The sequence below is a fragment of the Falco punctatus genome (assembly GCF_963210335.1).
Source record: "Falco punctatus genome assembly, chromosome: 6".
NCBI lineage: Eukaryota > Metazoa > Chordata > Aves > Falconiformes > Falconidae > Falco > Falco punctatus.
In genome coordinates, this window is record NC_137585.1 from 10,049,237 (window position 1) to 10,070,366 (window position 21,130).

General features: G+C 42.5%; 1 protein-coding gene across 8 annotated transcripts in view; it reads left to right on the forward strand.

Annotated features, from left to right (window-relative positions):
• LOC308065363 (potassium voltage-gated channel subfamily A member 6-like) overlaps nt 1–21,059 on the forward strand; it is a 96,323-nt gene extending 75,264 nt beyond the window's left edge. For 6 of the 8 annotated variants that reach the window (XM_080391236.1, XM_080391231.1, XM_080391233.1 and 3 more), the window contains one exon: nt 7,188–21,059. The gene's annotated coding sequence lies outside the window, so the exon portion shown is untranslated. The remainder of the gene's footprint in view (nt 1–7,187) is intronic. The other 2 variants (XM_080391232.1, XM_080391235.1) reach the window with 2 other exon arrangements.
• Nucleotides 21,060–21,130: the final 71 nt, after the last annotated feature.

Here is a 21,130-nt window from a genome sequence, read left to right on the forward strand (position 1 = left end):
AGTATCCCAAAGCCCACAGAGCAGAAGAAGCATCATTTTCTCTGTCACTGCTGTGCTGGAAAGAACACCAGACCCTAACAACAGGCATCTCTATATGTTTATTCTACCCATTTGTTTAAAGTAAAAATTTGGAAACATAGCCTCTAAATCTCTTTCCAAGCTGAAATATCTGCTAGCCATTTTTGCCAGTATTTTCTCCCTCCCTCCAAGTCTAATCAAAGGGTAAACCTCTAAAAGCAGTCAGATGCATCATAGCCTAATCACCATTACTATGCTAGAAAGTTGATGGCATGGAAGCCTCTGAGTAGCCAGCTTGGTAGTATTTATTGGGATTTAAGAGCTTACTATAATTATGATGTCCAGTAACTGCCTGGATTGATATGTGAGGAGAGAAAGAAATGAAGCCAGAAGCATGTCTTGTCAGGATTTGTACAAGTTTAATGAATGGATGGACAGACAGATACAGATGGATAGGTATTTACTCTGTCATGCATTTTTATGGTTTCCCAGCCAGCTATCCCTATTCTTCTGACACACCTTGCAACAGTTGTGAAAAGAAGTTAGTCCTACCTGTATACTGGGATCATGAGCAGATGTGATTTTGTCCAGTCTTTGTGACCTTCATGTTTCAGTGCCTACATACTGCCTGAAACCCAAGTTTTCCATAAGACGGTCTTTATTTTACTAAAAAAAAAATAAAAATTAAAAAATAAATATGCTGCCTTTAGCAGATGAGTTCCCAGAACACAGATGAAATTCACTGGAGACAACATATTTTAGGTGACTCTGGAAGCCTGTAGCCTGAGAAAAGCTACGCAGATTTTCACCAATGCACCTCTCTCTCGAAGGTTCATAACCTTGACAGGGTCTTTACCCACCTATCCCAGTTGGCTGGATCTATCCATTTGGCGCTTGCTATGGTATGTCTTTCTTGATCTTTTTTGAAAACCTGAGGAAAATTTGAAATGTCCTAGGTTTTTGGGTCTCCATCACAACCTGAGGTGGATTTCTCCCATTATCATCCCATAAATTCCAGCCAGGTGATTTTTTTTTCTTTCTTTTTCCTAGAGAAAGAAAATATAAAGGGCTTATTTTAATGAATCTCCTCATAAGGTAACTTCATGTTGACTTGAGGTCCATGCTGAAGTCATTTTCATCATGACGGAGTCAAATTATTTGGTGAACTCATCATTACTATAGTAGCACTTCTGAAGTGTAAAGTGGATCCTAAACTAATGAGAAGCCCAGTAGTAAATGTCCCATATACATTCACGCCCACACTGGATTACTCTGACACACACTGCCCTTCCCTCAGTCTATGAATGAGTAGAAATGGGATTTTGATATTTTTGGGTCCAAAGAGGCCTGGAAACTAGGCTTGTTTTTTTTATCTTGGATTTCTGTTGAGCTTTTGAATGTTTATTTCCTAATCTTTATGCAGGTCTTCCCCATCTGCCTTTCACTTGTTCCCTGGGATCCTCCCCTAGGATGTCTTAGGGCAGCCTGGCTGCTGCAGTAGTCTCTGATGAGATTAGTCACAATAATGCTGCAGAGTTAAGCTCCTTATACTGAAGCCTGGGAGAGCTGGTAATATTATCCGAAGAGCAAAAGGCTAAAGCAATGTTTGGCCTGTGTTGTTTTATTTAAATTATGGCTTGACGTGCTGCAAATCTTTCCACCAGAGGTAAAGGTAAATTTCCTTAGGATTACAATAGCACACATGACATTCAGTATTATAATGCACCTATAATACCTGGAGGTATGCAGTATCCCACTTTTTTCCATCTCTTTGAAGCCAATAAAACTACATGGGTGATTGTATCTCTGCTGGCTTGGGTCTTAGTTTGTTTCTTTCTCCTTCCATGCACCAAAGGGAAGTTTAAATAAGCACTGAAGTTAGCCTGACACTATAATGCAACAGTGCAAAGTATATGAACAGATAACTGCTTAATAGCAAGAGTTGTAGTTTTCCCAACTGAAAACACTTTCCTCTTCCAGTACAACAGTGTGAATTTTCTGCAGTTACCATTTTCACCATTTGAGTATCATCCCACAGGGGTGTTGTGAGTTGCTCTGTGTAATTAAAGGGTGTTATTTTGCCTATGACCGGATAAACGTTATTTGATGCATTTTTGTAATCCTCTCCTAAGTAGGATGCCCTGGTATGACTTTAATTTTGTGGTCCCCTGAAAATGTCACTTGACTAGTGCCCTGCTTGGGCACACAGGCATGAAACTAACAGTCCATGTCCACCCATGATGCTTTATATACCCTGAGAACAATGATAGTTGTTCTTGTTGTCCTTGCATGGTCAGTTTGTAGTTCTTTAATTAAACTGTTTGTCCCAGTAACTATGAAACCTAAATCTTGAAAAATAACCCCACAAAAAAAACACAACAGGGGGCATCTCTGGATGAAAAGTTCCAGTTGCTGGAGACCATTGTGTCTGATGGTATTGAGGACCTTCTTTTCATTCAAATCTCAGAAGACAACCCAGTAGTCCACTCATCTCACAGTCATTATTAAATGATTTCAAAAGGTTTGCTTTGGTGGGTTTTTTGTTTTGTTTTGTTTTCCCCAGAGAACTTACCGAGTTCATGGACAATGTTGCTGCACTTTCATCCTTCTCTTGCCAATACGCCTTTCTGGTCTTTATTCAGCTCTGTGATGTGAAACTAGGAGTCTTGATTAATGGTGTGTAGATCAGGGGCTGGGTTAAGATTACCTAGAGAAAACATGTTCTGCTTCTACCCTGGTGTTGTTCTCCAACAACTTTAATAACCCAAAGTGTGCAACACCGGAGCTTTTATTTCTCTGTGGAGGAATGAGGTTGGCCAAAGATGAAGAGGGTAAGAAATGGAGCCTGTGCTCTACTAATATGTTCTCACATCCCCACTTCTTTCTAACTCAGAGCTTGGGCCTCAGTTCAGTTTCACCATTGGCACTCTATCTTATTTCTCTTGCATGAGCCACAAAGGCTCACCTCGTTCTCCATTGCACATCTTGCAATCTTCTCTTGCCCTGTGCAGCAACTCTCCACTGGTAGTTCTTGGATTGGGGCCTCTGGGACCTACATGCTTCCTGAGAAAGGAGAGAGAATCAGGGAGACTCATGGCCCCTGGCTCCCTCTCCTCATGATCAGGGCTAAGCAAAGCACACTGCTCTCAACTAATTTTCTCCAGACCTGTTTTCACTGTTGTCTTCTATGTGCAGTTTTCTGGACAGGCTGTATCTTCAATGCTGCACATGATCTTCCTTTGCATCAGCCACATGGTATTATTGCATGTCAGAAGGTGCAAAATGAACACGGGGAAGATGAAGGCATAAGATTTCCCATTTACAGTAATTTCCAGGAGGCAACGTATGGAGTACATTGTATGGAGTACAAACTATGGAGTACAGGTACAGAAGGGTAAGAGCAGTTCAGCAGTGCAGTTTATTTCAGTCTAGGTTGAAAATCAAACTTTTTTTTTAGTTTCCCAGTAATCCGAAACAGGTATGTTGATAAAGTTTTCTCCAAAAATGAGATTTTTGCAGAAATCACTTTTTACATTGAAAAAAAATAATCTCTCTTTCTCACAAACTTCTTCACCCCTCAATGGAATAGTATAGTTAATCAAGTCTAAGTTGTACATTGAGGAGTCCCAAGTATCAGAATTGCAGTTCCTAGTGTTTGGGATCTTTTGATCCACGGACACGTGCAAATTAGATTATTGTACTGTTTTCCACATGCAGAAATACTCTTGAGATACTGCTCCTGAGTTTTCCATTGGCGATGATAGTTCATTTTCTTTGATGTGTGTAATATCTGCGTGTGGGGGAAGGGAAGAAGGATGCAGGTGTTGCTTTGATTTGATCATTCTAAAAGGCATCTTTCACTTTTCAGTTTAAGACAGCAGATTGAAATTTTGGTAAATTTGAATCCCAGAAGCTTTTGGTTGGTGCTCACAGTCCATGTGAATCTGTTAATGAAGTAACTGAGTTATCAGCCACATAGAAATATCCTGGCTCATATTAGCTTGGAAAGTGGTTATGAACAAGATCAAATGTGCTGATAGCCTTGATAATAGTTTAGCATAACAAATGTTGACTAAAAAAAGATAACACTGTGAAACAAATAACCATGTCTGAAATTACATTTTGACATAAAACATCTACTTGGGAAAGACACAGAAGGAAAATGTAGCATAGTAAAGTATTAGTAAGTACGATTAAAGTTTAGGCCACTGAAGTTACTCTGCACCACTGCTCTATATGTATAAGAAAGCTCAGATGAAGAGCTTCTGGGAAATACCTTTTCTAGTCATTTTTCTGTTTCCATTTTCATCTGTGTACATTTCCATTGTATATATCCCTAAAGGAAAGCCTTGCATTCAAAGCATGCAGTTAGCATGATTTGCTTCTGACATGGAAGCTATTAGCTAGCTTTACCTTTAACAGGTAATATTTTTAAGTCAGCTTTATTTAAACCTAGGAAAAAAAAACAAAAACCAACAGAGCAAGCTTGAGAAAAATATACTCAGAAGTACAACAATTTAGAATGCTTATTTTCATTTTTGGATGTATTTGGTTTCCGTGGCAAGGCTTTGGTAGCAGGGGGGCTGCAGGGGTGGCTTCTGTGAGAAGCTGCTGGCGGCTGCCCCCATGTCCGACAGCCGATGCCCGCCGGCTCCAGGCCGGGCCCGCCGCTGGCCGAAGCCGAGTGATGGTGGCAGCATCTCTGGGAGAACGTATTTAAGAAGGTGGGGGAAACCCAACTGCACAACAGCAGCTGGGAGAGAGGCGTGAGGGTATGTGAGAGCAACAGCCCTGCAGGCACCCCGGTCAGTGCAGGGGGCAGGAGGGGCTCCAGGTGCCGGAGCAGAGATTCCCCGGCAGCCCCTGGTGAAGCCCACGGTGAGGCCGGCTGTGCCCCTCTGCCCATGGAGGTCCGTGGTGGAGCAGGTATCCACCTGCAGCCCCTGGAGGACCCCACGCTGGAGCAGGGGGATACCCGAAGGAGGCTGTGACCCCGTGGGCAGCCCACGCTGGAGCAGGGTCCTGGCAGGACCCGTGGGTAGAGGAGCCCAGGCTGGGGCAGGTTTGCTGGCAGGACTTGTGACCCCCACGGGGACCCACAGTGGGGCAGGGGGAAGAGTTTGAGGAGGAAGGAGCGGCAGAGACAGCGTGTGATGAACTGACCACAACCCCCATTCCCCGTCCCCCTGTGCTGCTGGGGGGAGGAGGCAGAGAAAATTGGGAGTGAAGTTAAGCCCAGGAAGAAGGGAGGGATGAGGGGAAGGCGTTTTAAGATTTAGTGTTTATTTCTCATTATCCTACTCTGATATGATCGGTAATAAGCTAATTTCCCCAAGTTGAGTCTGTTTTGCCTGTGACAGTAATTGCTGAGTGCTCCCTCTTTCCCTATCCTGACCCACGAGCCTTTTATTGTATTTTCTTCCCCCTGTCCAGCTGAGGGGGGCAGTGACAGAGCGGCTTTGGTGGGCACCTGGCACCCAGCCAGGGTCAAACCACCACATTGGGACAGGAACTCAGAGCACTGGGGGCAAAATAGCTTGTTAAAGACAGAATTCAGTTGTCTGAAAACCACTAAATATATATAGGGAAATCCCTGTCTCCAGGAGTCCAAAGTATCTGGACTGTGTCAAGCTTTGATGCATTGAAGTGATAAATCTTTAGAGTTAGTCAGCAGATTTCTGTCCTTACTTTATTGTTCCCATGGAGCCTTGTCTAAGGCACTGTGACTGAAGCATGGTATGCTGTCATTTTCAGTCTTTTTATCTATATCCTGATGGCCAATGCCTGTGCTCACCCATGCAGACACTTCTGTGCCCAGCAGTTTCTTGCAGCTCAGGAAAATAAAATGGTTTTGAACTCTGGAAGCTTTGGAGAATCTAATTGCAGTGCTTTGAAATATGCCATGTCCATGTTCAACATATGCTGCTTCACCCATAGTAGAAGCAGTGTAGGAAAACACTCTTTTCCCTTAACTTCTCTGGTTTGTACTCTAAGGTACCAACTTAAACTGTTAAGGTAGGTGAGTTTGCTCTAGGTATACGCTTCTGACTGCTGCTCCTGTTACATAGGCAGTACTGTCTGGCATAGGGCAGGATGACCAGCTGGAGGTAAGATTATCCTAAACTTGCACAGACTTGCCCAGGCATGACTACCTAATCTACGTGAGTCAAAACTCCAACACAGCTAAGGGAAAAATCTGCAGAGCCTATACAAATCCCATTGTGTTGAGAAAAGTGCTTTTGACTGCAAGTGGCTTGAGTTTTTTGTGTATTTGGAAACATAAGATGATTCCTTGGACTTAGCTGAAATAGCTTGTATGGTCTTTTTTTGTTTTCAAGCAAAAAAAAAAATAAATTATTGTGGATGTTTCACAAGTATGCACCAGGATAGCATATTGCTGATCCGTAATAAAAATTAAGGTTCCTGACACAAAAAGGTGAAATTAAGACTTTAGCTATGACATTTGCATTTCCCATTTATTTTTTTTAAATGCTTGAATATCTTTTTGGATGCTGAAATGATGCTATCTTTTGCCTAATTTGATTTAACAATATAGCATTGCATTTATTGTACATGGCAGCAGAAAAGCTGTTTACTTTGAACACTTTGCCAGCCCCCCTGGAAAATGATGATTCTAAGTAAGTTGAAATGTACTGCTTTGTGCAATAGATTTTCTGGTTCGATTACAGTAAAAAAAAAAAAAGAGAAGGTGAAATTTGCAACACCTTCAGAGTCATCAAGCTTTGAAAATATCAGCATAAATCTTTACCTTAAAAATACAAAAGGGATTGCCAAAATCCCCAAGTTGCTATAATGTAGTTATAGTGAGATCCATTCCACAGGGTGAAAATTTGTTTAACCCTACCAGTGAAGAGCTGCTTCTGCCAAGGCAATGCCAAAGGGAACAGACATGCACCCTCTCCTCCAGAAATGGCTAGCAAGATGGCATGACTGGAGCACTGTGGGACTTGGGTGGCTCCTACTAAGCCAAAATACACATTAGAAACTCTCACTATAGAATAAAAACAGCACTGAGAGAACTCCAAGTTAGCGCAACATATGGTACATCCTTACTTTGCTCTCTGACTTTTAGCTCTGCTAACCTGCTTGCTGCTGGAGGCTCCTCCTTGAGACACGTATCCCAACTATCTGACTGGTTTTTTTTCCAGTTCTGGCATCCTCAATGCAAAGAAAATCCACCAGAGGCCATGGCTGCACGGCACTTACAGCTTAAATCAAGATCTTCTGCTCTCTTCTGCTGCCAAAGCCCTATCTAAGGGACCTAAGGTAAAAGAGCAGGAATAAGAAGCTCTGTCAAATTCTTTAGGTTTTGGAATGGGAATAATTATCTACAAGTGTCCGTCCCTCTTTATTATTGAGTGGGCCTAGGGTACGCATTTCTAAGACAGATTCAGAGTTTCACAGGGCAAGGAAGGCTGTGCTTGTATTTATGAAGCGTTGGTCTGTTATTTTGAAGACATTCGGTGGGCCATGGGAAACGCTGCTTAGCTCCAAAAGAGGCAATTGGAAATTACTGTCATCAGAAAATGAGTTTGTACTAAATAGAACACAATGTGGGCCTGAGCTAGTTGAAAGCTCTTGATTTTCATTAATTCAAATAACCAAAACACATAGAGGAAATGAGAAATAAAATTCTGCTTGATACTTTTAATTGAAATAACTCTGAGTGTTTATAATAAGCATGTAGCAAAATATAACTTGTTTTCAGGATTTATTTTTCAGCTCCATGAAGTACAGAGAAAAGTCAGATTTGAAGCTTCACAGCTGTTATGGAAAGACACTTACCTTAAGTACTTGTTATTTTACTTTGGGTTTGATAAACATGAAGAGATAACCATACCCAACTTTGTAATCACTTCCCTGTTTCACTTGTGCCATCACATCTTCAGGCTAGACAATCTTACGGATATGAAGGATGAGATAAAGTTTAAAAAACACTGTATCTATATGAAATGGCAATGCCACCACAATCAATCTTTCTCAGTTTTGCGTTGGCAGATCACTCAGGTTAATACCATGTTCTATTAAAAATGTCAGAAATGGCATCACCATTAGTACAGATGACACTGACAATACAAGAAAACACTAGATGCCATTTTTAGAAGTTTCATCAAGAGATGTCTAAACAAGACCTGTCTTGGAGCTACTATGATATCTCCACTACCTGTCTTATCCACCAGACGTAAAATCAGGGCCAAAACAAGGATCTAGTTGAGTAATTTCACTAGGGTCTGTGTGAAAGGAATGCATGTGCTGGCCCAGCTCCGCCTCAGCGGCTGGAAAGGCTGAGTGTGCGACAACTGCTTCTCAAGAAACTGGTGAAACATCTAAGGGACAGTGGCATCACTTTTCTGGGATGCTGGTAAGGACAAGGCACAATATGGATCTGAAGCAGAGTGAACACATATTGAGTAGAGCTGACTTGCGTCCTTGACTTGCGGAGGAACTCATTTGGTAAATGACCCCTGATTTTTCCCTTTGCAAATCTCTATTATTGGCTTTCCACAGGTAACTGAGGAACTAATGGTTCTCGCCGTCTTTAGAGTTACTGTTTCAGGCTGTCTATAGGTACATCTATGTTTATCTATTTATCTACCTACCTATCTATGTCTATAGCCATATATATAGATATATCCAACCATACCCATTCTATGACCTATGGTTCTATGATCTTGTGCACTCCTTGCTATGACATCTGCTTCCCCATTTGAATGTGGCTTTTGCTTTTGGTTTTGCTACAACTAGAAGTTTGTTTAGACTTGTTTGTTAAAAACTAAATTTTTACTTCTACAACATCATGTGCAGTCATTCAGTGGGCTAATGCTGAGATGCAGTAAGAGTGGGGAAAGAGAGCAGATATGAAAGGTACAACACCACAAATCTCATTGGACATCTTCAACAAAATATTCCATTCAAATACTGTGTTGAGGACACATGTTCTCCCCCTCCCCTGTCAAGAGCATGGGAAAATAAGAGCTGTTTAAGAATCAAGGGTTGGGATTTTAGCTAACCGTAGTTTAGGAGTATGTCAACCTTGTCAACATGGGCAGCTGCATGCTGCCTCTAGGCTTCTTCATTTGATTATTTCTTGGTTATTTGAATCGATGGGCTGAGATTCCCGAGAGCCCTACAACAGCAGATACCTGCCACAGATCATCTGCCAAGTGTTTTGTTTGTTTGTTTGTTTGTTTTTTAGCTTTTTGTTTTGTTTTCTTCTCTTTTTTCTGCTGCTTCATAATAAGATGCAGACAATGAGAAAATGATCTGGCTCATCTTGGCAGCGGGCAGTACTGCATTGCCATCTGCTGCAAAGCAAAAGGTGTTCCAGCATGGCTGTGGAAGGCTGCAAGTTAAGAGGATGAAATAATGGGAGAAAACTTATGATAGGTATTGAAGGAAAGGAGGGCTGCAGTGGGACCAAAGAGCTTTGGATCACCATTTCTTGCTAAATAACCAGAGTAAATGCAATATGAGAGATACCTCTCATTCATAATTGCATTAAGAACACCTCTACTGGCAGGGAAGCACTGTTCCCTCTCAGCAGGGACAGAGTGCTGGGAGTTTCTGCCACAGCTGGGGAACTATCCAGCAATAAAAAAGAACACCACAGTAGGGAAAGCAGTACAAAAAGATCTAGAAAAAAGATTTCTTAAGTGATCAAAGTTGGACAGAGCGAGAGGTCATGCTCCATTAAGAACAAATGGTTGCTATTAGTCCCTCTCTACCTTTCCAGCTGTGTTGCTGTGTCAAGCTGAAGATATTTGTGTTCTTCTACAGGCACAGGATTGAGGTCACCTGAGTTAGACATGGCACAGATTTGTAGTAAACCCTTCCTCCAGAGAGACTGCAGTCTACAAATAAAAGGCAAGATGAAAGATGGGAAGGGAAAGAAAAGTGTCTGGACCAAGCTAACATTGCTGCTGAGGATCAGAAGTGGGAACCATGGTTCTAACACTGGCATCAAGCACCTGGAACTTAACGTTTTGGCATCTAGCACTTTATATGGTCAGAAGACATGTTGCCACTCCTTTGTATTCTCAAGGACCAGACTGTGCCTCTAACAGAGATTAGTGACTCCAAGAGCTTGCACTCGTCCACCCACTTTTGGATTTATTCTGTGGATGAAAGAAAACATTGCTCTGTCTGGAGTTTGTCTCTGGTACTTTTTCTTTACCAGTTTTTCTCTGCATCTCTTAATCTGTTTGAATTTCTGTTCCCCTGCCTGTTAAGCCGTTATCAAAATCGGGATGCAGTTTTCAAGTCAGATGTACCTTCTTCAGGTATTTTTGCTTTAAAGAAAGGAGAAATGAAAGAATCAGTCTCCCTGCAAAGAAACTCTGAGAGCTCATGGCCCTAGCAAGTGGTGGGGGTGCACGTTTATTTCCTTTTACTGATAGGTCCTTATGCATCAAAGTGGCTCAGACACAGGGAAGCAAAAGCCATAAATTCACCTTTATAAGCTTATACAGTATCTTAAGGAGTGTCATTTGACAGAATTATAGATCAGAATAATCTCTTTTCCGCTGCATGTTGCAAAACTGAGCTGATAGATGCAAGAGACACTGCCAAAGGCCCTGCAAAAAAATATGCAAGAGGAACAATAACAGATTACCATAATGATGCATAAACCAGAAACCCAAGCAAAATAAATTCACCTACAGAAGCCACCTTTCACAGTTTGGTTGTTACCTTTAAAAGCAGCAACATTTAGGCAACTGTCTTGCTGATTGTGGCCCATTTTCCAGTTGGCCAGATTCTCTGCAAGAAAACAGACATTTTTCTATGCATTTTTTTTAGGAAAACAGGAAGTTTGCCATACTGGATCAGATCAATGAACTGTCAGAAGAGACCTCCTGCCTTTATTCCTGTCTGGTGCCTGATGCTTTGGTAAAAGCTCCTCTTTGACTTATTTTCCCAGCCAGATATGTAATGCTGCCGGTAAGAGACATACATTACTTCCAGAACTCTCCGGGGAATCAGTGCACACCATAAACCATGAGTTTTGATTATAAGTATGTGAGATGTTAAAGCTACAGCTGCAACAGTCAGACAGAGAATCAGCCAGATCTTCTTGAACACGGACGTATTATTCCACTGATGCGACCCACTGCAGAATTTTCCTTGGCTCAGCTGTCTCTATGGTGGGTAAAAATTGTTCTTGTGCAGAGAACATGCGCAAGGCTTATGAATCACTTGAATGTCCTTTAAATCCTCAAAGCAGGGATTAAGTAGGACTTAAGAGGAACATATGACTTGTGCTTGTCCTCAATACAGTGGGGACTTTCATATTATGTGAAGAAATAGCTCCTTTGATTGTTCTGTACTTACTCGGTGTTAATGTCACTGGATGTCTTTGTTGTTCCCCTGGCTAGCGTAAAAGAGCAGCCTGGTCTGCTCATACAGTGTTTTAGCAAAACAGGATTCCACACCCAAGTGGGCCCTTCAACCACTGCTGCAATAACACATAACAATATTCTGATTAATTTAATGCTCCAAGTTATAATTCACAGATTCTTCATCCTGTTGGACAAGTAAGTCTTTGTCCTTCATGGGCAAGCTGGGTAAGCATATCTTGGCACAAGCGCATTTGATTTCTGTTCTTTATTGCCATGTACCACTTCCTCTTTAATGAGGATTCTCCTTGATCTCCTTCAGTTGATTGTTTCCTCTGATTTTGCAGCAGAAAGGTCAAAGTTCTGTTCCACACACTAATTTTCCAGCTGGTAGCAATCCAGTGAGATATGTGCAGTCACAAGTGTCTGTGTGCTTGTTTTTCAATAAAGTTAACTATACAAAATTTACAGCTGTGGATAATCTGAAATTGTTTACAATTGTGAAAAAATTAATAAATTGCAGTGACCAATTAAAGAAGGTTTTATGTTTAAATACTTTATTTTTACACATTTTCTTTTTTTCTATATAATTCAGCACCTTCAGTTGCTATATTCAATGCATTTTCAATCTCCAACTTTTCCCCAAGATACGAAATACCCAAACACAGACCTAATGTTACAGATAAAAATATCATCCAATATCACATATTAATGATTATATTTCTCTTTCTTTTACTAATCAAAATGTCATAATTACTTTTCTACAGCTTTGCTGTTATAGGAAAATGGCCTCACAGAACTACACACAGTGACCTAATACAGGTCTAGGTAAAATTTTCATAAGGAAACTGAAATCTGTCCATAGGTACATCAGTGGTAGTTTATAAATTCTGTAAAATTATAAACAAACGGCTAAAAAAATCCATATTAATTCACAGTGGAAAAAGAGATGGATTTGCCGTGTATAAAACATGCGAAGGAACAGGAGGCCTGGGTGGTGGCTATTATCTGTTCTTGCAGATAGGTTGTGTGCCCTTCATGTCACTCAGGTTATAGAAGGCTCCACAGGCAAGGTGTTAGATTATGAGGACAGAGGTGAGCATAAGATTTATATTTTTAAGGTCTATTGATAAGGATAAGGTTACAACTGGATGACAGGCTCTGAATCTGTATAAATGTAGAGAGTGAGTTGAGTGTGGAACAAGGATTGTGCCTCCTCAAAAAGCATGCCTGCTCGTTCAGTTACTGGGTCACCTTCAGGTTTCAGGCAGACACCTAGGGTCCTGCCACAAGTGGGTTTTTTGGCTCTTGTCATACATTGCAGTGGCTGAGATGTCTCCCAGCATTACATTGCTGCAGTCCCATGTTGGGCAACCGGCTTTGGCCAGCAGATTACCTGTTCCAAAGCATCTCTTGGAGTGTAGGAAAAGGAAGATATTCGGTAAGATTGAGTAAGAACAGAAGTTCAATTCTGACTCAGATCTGAGAAATCCTAGTGCGTGTCTTTGCCTTTTATAATATACTGTCAGTAACAGAGCATTAAGTAGCTGCTGGCAAGACATTTTGCACTGTGCTGTTACGTTTGCCCTACAACATACATCTTGCCATACATACTGCTATCTGTACCTTGTTGAAAGGCTCTTCCTGGCATGTCTTGCATTAGAAATGTGTTTCTCTGCTGCATAGTACAATGGGATCATTATCCTGGGATCAGTCCTTAGACACTATTAAAGTCAGAAAATACTGCTGTACTGTGTTGAATACTAACTCATGGACTATTGCATTGAGACAATGGGACATGGGAGGTAATGCAGATGAATGTCCTTTCTCTTTTTTGACATAATGCACAAGGATTTGAAATGTGCGACACAATGGGTAAAAGCTTTAGAAATGCAAAAGGCAAGCAATTTGTAAATAAATCAGCAAGTTGCCACGTAAGTAGGGAAAGATTTGTCTGAAGTGTAATGGCCCTACTCCAGTGTGCTCACTAAGCTCTCAGTGGCATTTTAAACAACATGAGATTTGATTTTGAGACTTCAATGGAAAATAAATCATAAAAAAAGGTGCTCATAACTCCAGTCCTAGCATCTAATGAGGCACTTAAGAAATACACCTAACAGAAAGTGGACAGTTACCTTCTGCCACAGACAGCACAGAAGAGGGGAGCCTCCCATCCTCCAGAAAAGGAACAGTGCTCTGGAGTCCAAAATAGACCCTGCCCCAGACATAAGTAGGGCAAGACACAAAGAAGCAAGATTGAGAGGCTAGAACAATGGCTTGCCCAAAGCACAAAAAAGACTGGACATTGATGGACTAATAGTCTCTGAGGGGTGCCTAGCTGCCTTCATTTTAGGTAAGACTTAGAATTATTTTGAAGCGTTTACAATCACCTGAGGACAAGGCTTCAAAGCATCTGGGTCTTTCACTTTAATACACAGTAGCTGCCAGTATTTTTGTTTATTCAAGTTCCTTCTTTTTATGTAAATAATTGCTTCCGCTTCACTTCAGCTGTCTCTCCAGTATACAGCAGCCATTCTGGCCAGGCAGGTCAGCAAGCACTTCAAAAAGAAACCATCCTATTCCTGAAAGAGGACACACAACTGTAACTCTAAACTGAGGCTGCAAGTTAAGTACATGTTTGAAACACACGCTGCTAGGCATTTTTGCCTCTTCTGCGTGCTGTTAATAACGCAAGAGCAAGCCCTGCTGCCAAAGCATCCCTGCAAAGCAGCCTGCACTGGGAGGCTTCATCACGGAAGGACAACAGTAGCAGGGAGCATTTCCAATCCTGTGCCGCAGACACCGGCACTTGAATGATCCGCTTAGCATTTTCTGCCCTTGTGTGGTTCTTTCAACCTTTTTGTAGACTTAGAGCTGAGGCTGCAGATCCCGAGTCCCTCCAAGAGAGATGGAGCCCCTTACTGCAGGGCTTTTGATTTCCCCCAGATCTTTCAAGTTATTCCCCATTTCCCATTTGTGTTGCTACACTGCACAAGAAACTTGGTGCTTATGTCTTCTGTGAGGTCCTGTGCTTGCCTAGTTTTTGCTCAGGATGTGTCAAATCATTTTTCCCGGCTCGGCAGCTACCTTCAGTTTTCCTTTACCGCTGTCCTGTCACTGTAGTTATTACCTGTGATCCCTGCCAGATTGCAGATGCTTTCCTTTGGCCATTACCTGTGCTGCTTCTCACCTTCTGCCTTCATATCTGCTCCACTCTGAACAGCAGCTGCAAATGACTGTCACTTTTCTTCCTTTTTTTTCTGAGTGGCTTTTTTAGTCTAACTGCCCTTAAAGCCTGGCTGCTGGACTGCAGCCCACCTCCTTCCACACCTTCTTCTTCAGCTGATGCATCCCTTGCATCCCATCTAATCTTAGGGAAAAGGCATTGCTGTGGCCCAGCTTTGGCAGGTAAGGATCTCTTCCTCACTGTCTTGTTTTTGCTATCAGTCCCTCTGTTGTTTATGCTGCCAACTTTGTTTGCTCTCGCTCTTTTTCTTTTTTGATACCCACGGCAAGACATCTGGTGCTCAAATCTGCCCTGTTAAGTGCTGAATCGCATAAATTCTGCTGCAGTGTGCTACGAGTCGTGTCAGAGCAGAACGTGTTAGGCATGTCACACTGAAAAGGCGCCGCTTGACTCCTGATCAGTTCTTACCAGAGCTTCCTCCAGTCACCTCTCAGAAAGCAGACTGTCCATCTCCTGTCCTTAAAAATGACCATTTGCAAAGGTGTCTTGGAGTGGCAGAAGGATCATAACTGATCAGTGTACCCTGCACACGTGGCATGCTGGGTCATGTATGCTCTGCAATGCACATTGGTGCCTGGCCGATGGAAATAGTGTGGCTCAAAGCACCCTCTGTCTCTAGGTATGAACTTATTAATTTCCTGATGTCAGCTCTTATATCTGCAGGGATTACTGCTTGTCCTGCTTTAAATAAAATCCTGTCTTGCACATGGGCACACACACACAAACAACACTCAGTCCTTTGCCTAGTAACAAGACGGGTGATGCCTGCAGTCTGTCCTTCCAGTACAGCCACACATTCTGTGTACAAACCGTTTTAATGCCTTTATCATCCCACCCAGACAGCTTTCAGGAGCACTCAGCACTTCCTCAGCATACTTTCTTTTTGCTGGAGCTCACACTGCATCTTTACGCCGTGACCCAAAGTGACACAATGGGATTTTCCCACCCCCCTACACAGGGGCAGTGGCTCTTGGCTTCTCTGATTCCATCCGGGTCGTGTTAGGGCTCCACCAGTAAGTGCTCAAGGTGCTGACTTTGCAGCAGTGTGGCTCCAAGATTTCTGTGGCTCTATCTGTTCCAGGGGTTTATAGCAATTTGGGACTGGTTCCCTGCATTGGATTGCCTTTACCCCATCACATGGGGCTCTGATTGCTGCCAAATGGTGTCTCTGCGTGTTAGCTGCTTACATGATTCTTGTGTCCTGAGGGGTGGGAGGATAAACAAAGAGAATCTAGTAGTTTATCTCCTCTACAAACCCCTAGAAATCCTTCACCACTTTTGCTCTGGGCATTTCCTTAGTGGTGGTAAGGTTTTGGAAGTATAATTGAGCATGCTGAAAAGTTCACAGATGTTCAGGTCACCCTTCTCTGCAAGCTTCAGCTTACCTGCATTTGGGCTAATATGCTGTTCTCAGCATCTCCTTGGGGCCAGTCACGGTGTGGAATCATGGCTGGTCACCCCCTTTTCTTCAGCACTTCCAGCAGAAAGTTTCATCAGCCACCGCCTTGGTGCCTGGGAGTCCCTCTGCTGTGCGTTTCAGTTTCTGCTGGGAACACCGCAATCACGATCATGTTCCTGGCATTCACACTCTGTCAGGTGTGATAAAGGTGTGATAAAGGACAAATCCAGTTCAAGATCCTGTCCTAACTCATCAGAAACACTAAATACTTTTGAATTTGATACATCAAATTGAGCCTGACTCGTGTTACTGCTAAAGACTGGTGACTTCTCTCCAATCTTGTATACACTGGTTTGGTATCAGTACAGATTGTCACTGTATGCAGACGCTTGCTGTTTTTCTTTTTCCACTGCCACTGATTCATTCTCTGCTCCTTTCTCTGGAGGGCTCTTGAAATCTCCCCTTTACAGTTTTCCCTCAGTAATACTGAAAGTGCCAATAGAGTTTCATGTTTGGTAGCTTGAATGTCAGGTTCATAGTCAGCTCTTAAGGTAGGCATCGGTCTCCTTAAACTATAAGGCAACACTTCTTTTGAAGGTTAAATGGGGCCCATGGGGACTTGTCCCTCTACTCTCTCAGACTGAAGATATTCTGATGTCGTACTGTGCTTACCACATGGTTTGCTGAGCAATGGATGGACTTTCTGAGTGTCCTTTGTCATAAGACCAAGTGATAATGTGCCACATTTCACAGCAACCTACTAAGAGCTTGTAGATGTCCACTGGCCTCAAAATAGCCTCAACTGTAAATCATCGCTGTAAATTGTAAGTCCCATTACTGCAGTCTAATGTTGCTGTTAATGAGTGTTCCTGGAGTTCTATTGCAGGTGACCTTGCAGTCCAGCTAGGACTAAATTTGGCTCTGGTTCAATGGGATAGCTGCAATCATGGCTATGGTAAGACTGGTCGATCATTCAAGCACTGTGAATACCCTGAAATGCCTTGAGTTACTAAGCCACACTTTCTCAAAAAAACCCTCAACTAAAGGATGATACTTGCGTTCATCACCACTCGGTCTTCAGCCTCACACTCGGGGTTTCATAACAAGACTTGTGCCATAAGGACCACCACTTTCTGATTCTTTCCTGGGCAGTTCAAGTAGAAATGTCATTTGAGGGGGCTTTCTTTAGATATGTGTCAGTTTTGTTGAAACATCTTTCCTATAAGCTGGAAATGTCCTGCACAGGATGATGTCACATAGGAGAAACTACGGTGTTCCCAAAGATGACTTCTTGGTTGTATATTACAGGGACCCACTGCAAGAATTGCTTTTTGGTTTTACAGAAACATACTTGTTCTGGTGTTCTGTCCCTCTCAGGTACTCCCCTTCTCTGACAGCAGCTCTTCATGTGGTGCTCGCCCCTGGAGACATGGGGAAAGTTCACTCTCTGGTCTGTACATCCCATGGCCAGCAGCATTCATGAATAAAGTTCTTGCTCCAGTGCTTGTCTAAGGTCTCATACTAAGTAATACAAGCATGGTAGGCCAAAAGTGGGTACTGTTAAGAAAGAAGTCAGGGATATTAAAAACCTGAGTATGCTCGTGTAGTCACAGAAAGAAGCAGCTGTTGCTAAGTTATTCAGGACTTCTCCAAGTGCTGTTCCCCATGTGCAAAACAGGAAACAGAAAATATTTCCAAAGACTTGGTGCATAGGTCTCAGTAAAATATGTACTCGTTCTTTCACAGGCCAGACCAGCCTGCTTGGGTAGGGGGTTCTCTCAATAGCAAGTAGCCAGTTGGACAAAACTCTCAGAAATAAAATCTAGGACAAGGAAAAAAAGTCAGAGAAGTAGGAAGTGATATTAAAACCTTGAAGATATTGTTGCTAGGCATTTTTAATTACAATTCATGTAGAAGTGTGCTCCTCCTTTGGGTACGTGCTCACAAGAGTTTGGTGTTTTCTGCAGCGTAGCTTGGGCACTGTGGGGTGGATTAGCACTTTGCCTTTCTGTTTTGTCTGATTATAAAGCTGCTTTGGAGGAGGACAAAAGCAGGCTCAGCTCTGTCCTAATACAGTACGTCTTCTCTTCTCCCCTGTCCAGCCATCCTTCCACAGCCATGCTTTGCCCATATCTAATCCATTGACGTTGGATAAAGAGCAGCAAGGCAGTGCCACCTTTTCTCTCCAGGCTGCTTCTAGCAGCAAAAACTGTCACGTGAGTAAGGGCAGTTTTTGCTTCCTTCTTCAGATGGATGCACTCCCAAGCTCTCATCTTAGCTATGTGTAGCAACAGGACTGGATCTACTCATTGCCTCTTGATCACAGAAGGTCCATAGTTAAGGCTTTAAAAAGGAGCAGGAAAACCAATGAAACGATATGACAAGAGGGCACTATACTCATCGTCATGTCCCATCAGCTATCAATATACTTTGAAGCATGAGATTTGATTATCCCAGTTATAACCACACCTAATGATACTGCAGGATAGTAACGAGGGTCATAAATCAGTATTAAAAGATAAAAAACTTTTAAAAGATCCTTTGTTCCCCCCAAACAATAAAATCCAACTGTCAACACCACAAGCTCACCTTTAGTTCTATCTGTTGACTCTTCCCATGTCACAGACCATTACAAGTGATAGAGGCTCTGCAAGGCAAATTTAGGCCAAACCATCTCCCGCCATCCGCTGTCTCCAAAGCCATTAAATTATGTCTACGGTGACACCTGCACAATTCATTGATGGGTTTATGGAGCTCTAAATGGAGCTATTATGTTACTAGGTTGTTTTCCAGGCTTGGATGAATTGGGGCTACAATGCCTATGAAGATTCCTACGGTTCAAATGACGAGGACATCCCTTGCCACTTTGGATTTGCAAGGGTTTGTATTAAACAAACTGTCTCTTCATATTGAGGAAATTTAGCATGCTGAGAGCATCACTCATGACACCTACGTGAACTATGTCATACTGGGAAATCCACTCTACTTCTGCGTCCGTTGATTTCAATCAGTGGCTTTCCGGTTCCTTGGTGACAGTGTTTAAAGGCTATTTCACTGCGCAAAACCAATGGTTATTTTCTAACCCAGCTTCAGATTCACAGCCATTCAACACAGTTATTCTTTAATCCTTACAATACATTAGAAGTTTGCATTGACAACTCGACTGTTTCTCTCTCAAAAAAAAATAAATTTAAACCCTGTTCTTTCTCACCAGGGAAAATCTTTCATTTGCCAGACCAAAACACGGGAACCTGCAGCTTTCTCTACAAGGCAACACTTTGAACTTGCAGAAATGGTTCTGCTTTTGCTGTGCTGACCTACCTTTGACACAAGGAGTCTATCAGCTCTGATTGCCTATGAAAAGTGACATCAGCAGCCACCAAAGATGGCAGCGAAGCTCTTCAGCTTGTGCAACGCAGGACGCCTGCTGCTTCCCCATCTGCTTGTGCCCACCCACACTACCAAGCCAGGCTGGATGCACTTTCCATGGGGGAGCGCAAGTGGAAGTGTTTCTCATAGCAAAGGGCTATCAGAGAGGGACACCACCATTTGCATTGTACCACCAGACCTACCACTACAAAAAAGCTGGGCTTTTGATTGTTTGCAACTTGTAGTTTCCCTATGAAAACTTTTCCTCCTGAACAGAACTTCTCTGTTTGACTCTTGGGGAGGATTGCCAGTTCAACTGCTGGTGGCCATTTTCTGTAATATAGAAAGTATGAAATAACAGCAGCCTGACTTCAAATTTGGCAGCAAGTTGGAGTCTCCTTCCATTCCTCAACATTTAATTCAAGCTCTTTAGCACTGTAACATGTAGTGTGTGACCTCTTTGCAAGCCCTAGTTTTATTGCTCATTAGGCTATGTGCCTTAAAAAGATTTTCAGTAACCCTATATAGCTAACAGTCCACTTTTCTTAGAAAGATATCTACCTTCCAGCATGATTGCTTGTCAGTAAAGTTAGTTAGGTTGGAATGAGAAGTCACAGGGTTCAAAGCTATTCAAAGCGAGGAGGGAGGTAGCAATATCCCAGTTTGTCCTTTCGCTACTCTGTCATGTAAAAACAAAGGGCGCTATTATTTTTTTTTTTCCTGCTACTGGCGTACCCACAGCTTCCAATGAGGATTTGGGTTCTGCTGTGCTAAGACAGCCTTCAGGAACAAACAGCCTAAGTAGTTGTGACAGGCAAAGGAAGCACTTTTTGTTCTGTTTTTCAGAATATAAAAGCAGAACGTACAGACTTGCCTGTAATCATGCAGGAAACCAAGGGCAGAACAGCACCTTGAACTCAGGCCTCCGACTGTCAGATCCGTGTTTTCATCACACTCCTGAGCGTACGTACTTGCCTTTGAACTAGTGCAGGGGGATATAATATTGCACCAGAGGCAGGCGAGTGCTAGCTCACAGAGCTATTTCTGCAAAGCAGTTCCAAGCACTGAATGCAGAGCTCTCCGAATACTTTGCAGTCAGCTCTGTGCAGCATGTCATCCAGGCGTGGAATTCACTGCCATAAGAGGATGAGTCAAGGGCTGTAGCGGAGTTTCTTGAAGGGTTGAAAAACAGCCTGGTTAGTTTAGGCAATGGGACCGCCTTTCTTTTGGGAGCAGGGGGGGTATTTTGTGTGGGGTCTAGGGCTGCTGGGTCCAAGGCTGGGCACTGATGCTGAGGTGCTAAACTGTCAGAAAATTAGTGATTGTGATTTTCAGGAGGAGCAGACCCTCTCTTTCTGTTTAGCGTTTTGATTGCTTTGCACAGGAATGGCAGAAGGAGACTTTTCTTGTGCTCGGAGAAACTTCACCAGAACTTTCTCACATAACTTTCAGCATGTTTGACACTCACTGGACAAAAAAAAAAAAAAAAAAAAATCTATACCAGGCTAGGCAGGAAATTTGTTTCTTTTTCTTTGCATTTTTGTTTCCACCAGGGCTGGTGAATGCAGCATGCAAAGTAGCTGTGATTACAGCACAGCTAGGGCTAGAGGATTTTAGAATGGTTTGTACTCTAGCAAAAAAAAAAAAAAAAAAAAAAGCAAACAACAACAAACCCTAACCACATCACCATCAGAAAAAAAACCAAACAAAAACCCCCCAAAACCCCACCAAAAAACAAAACAC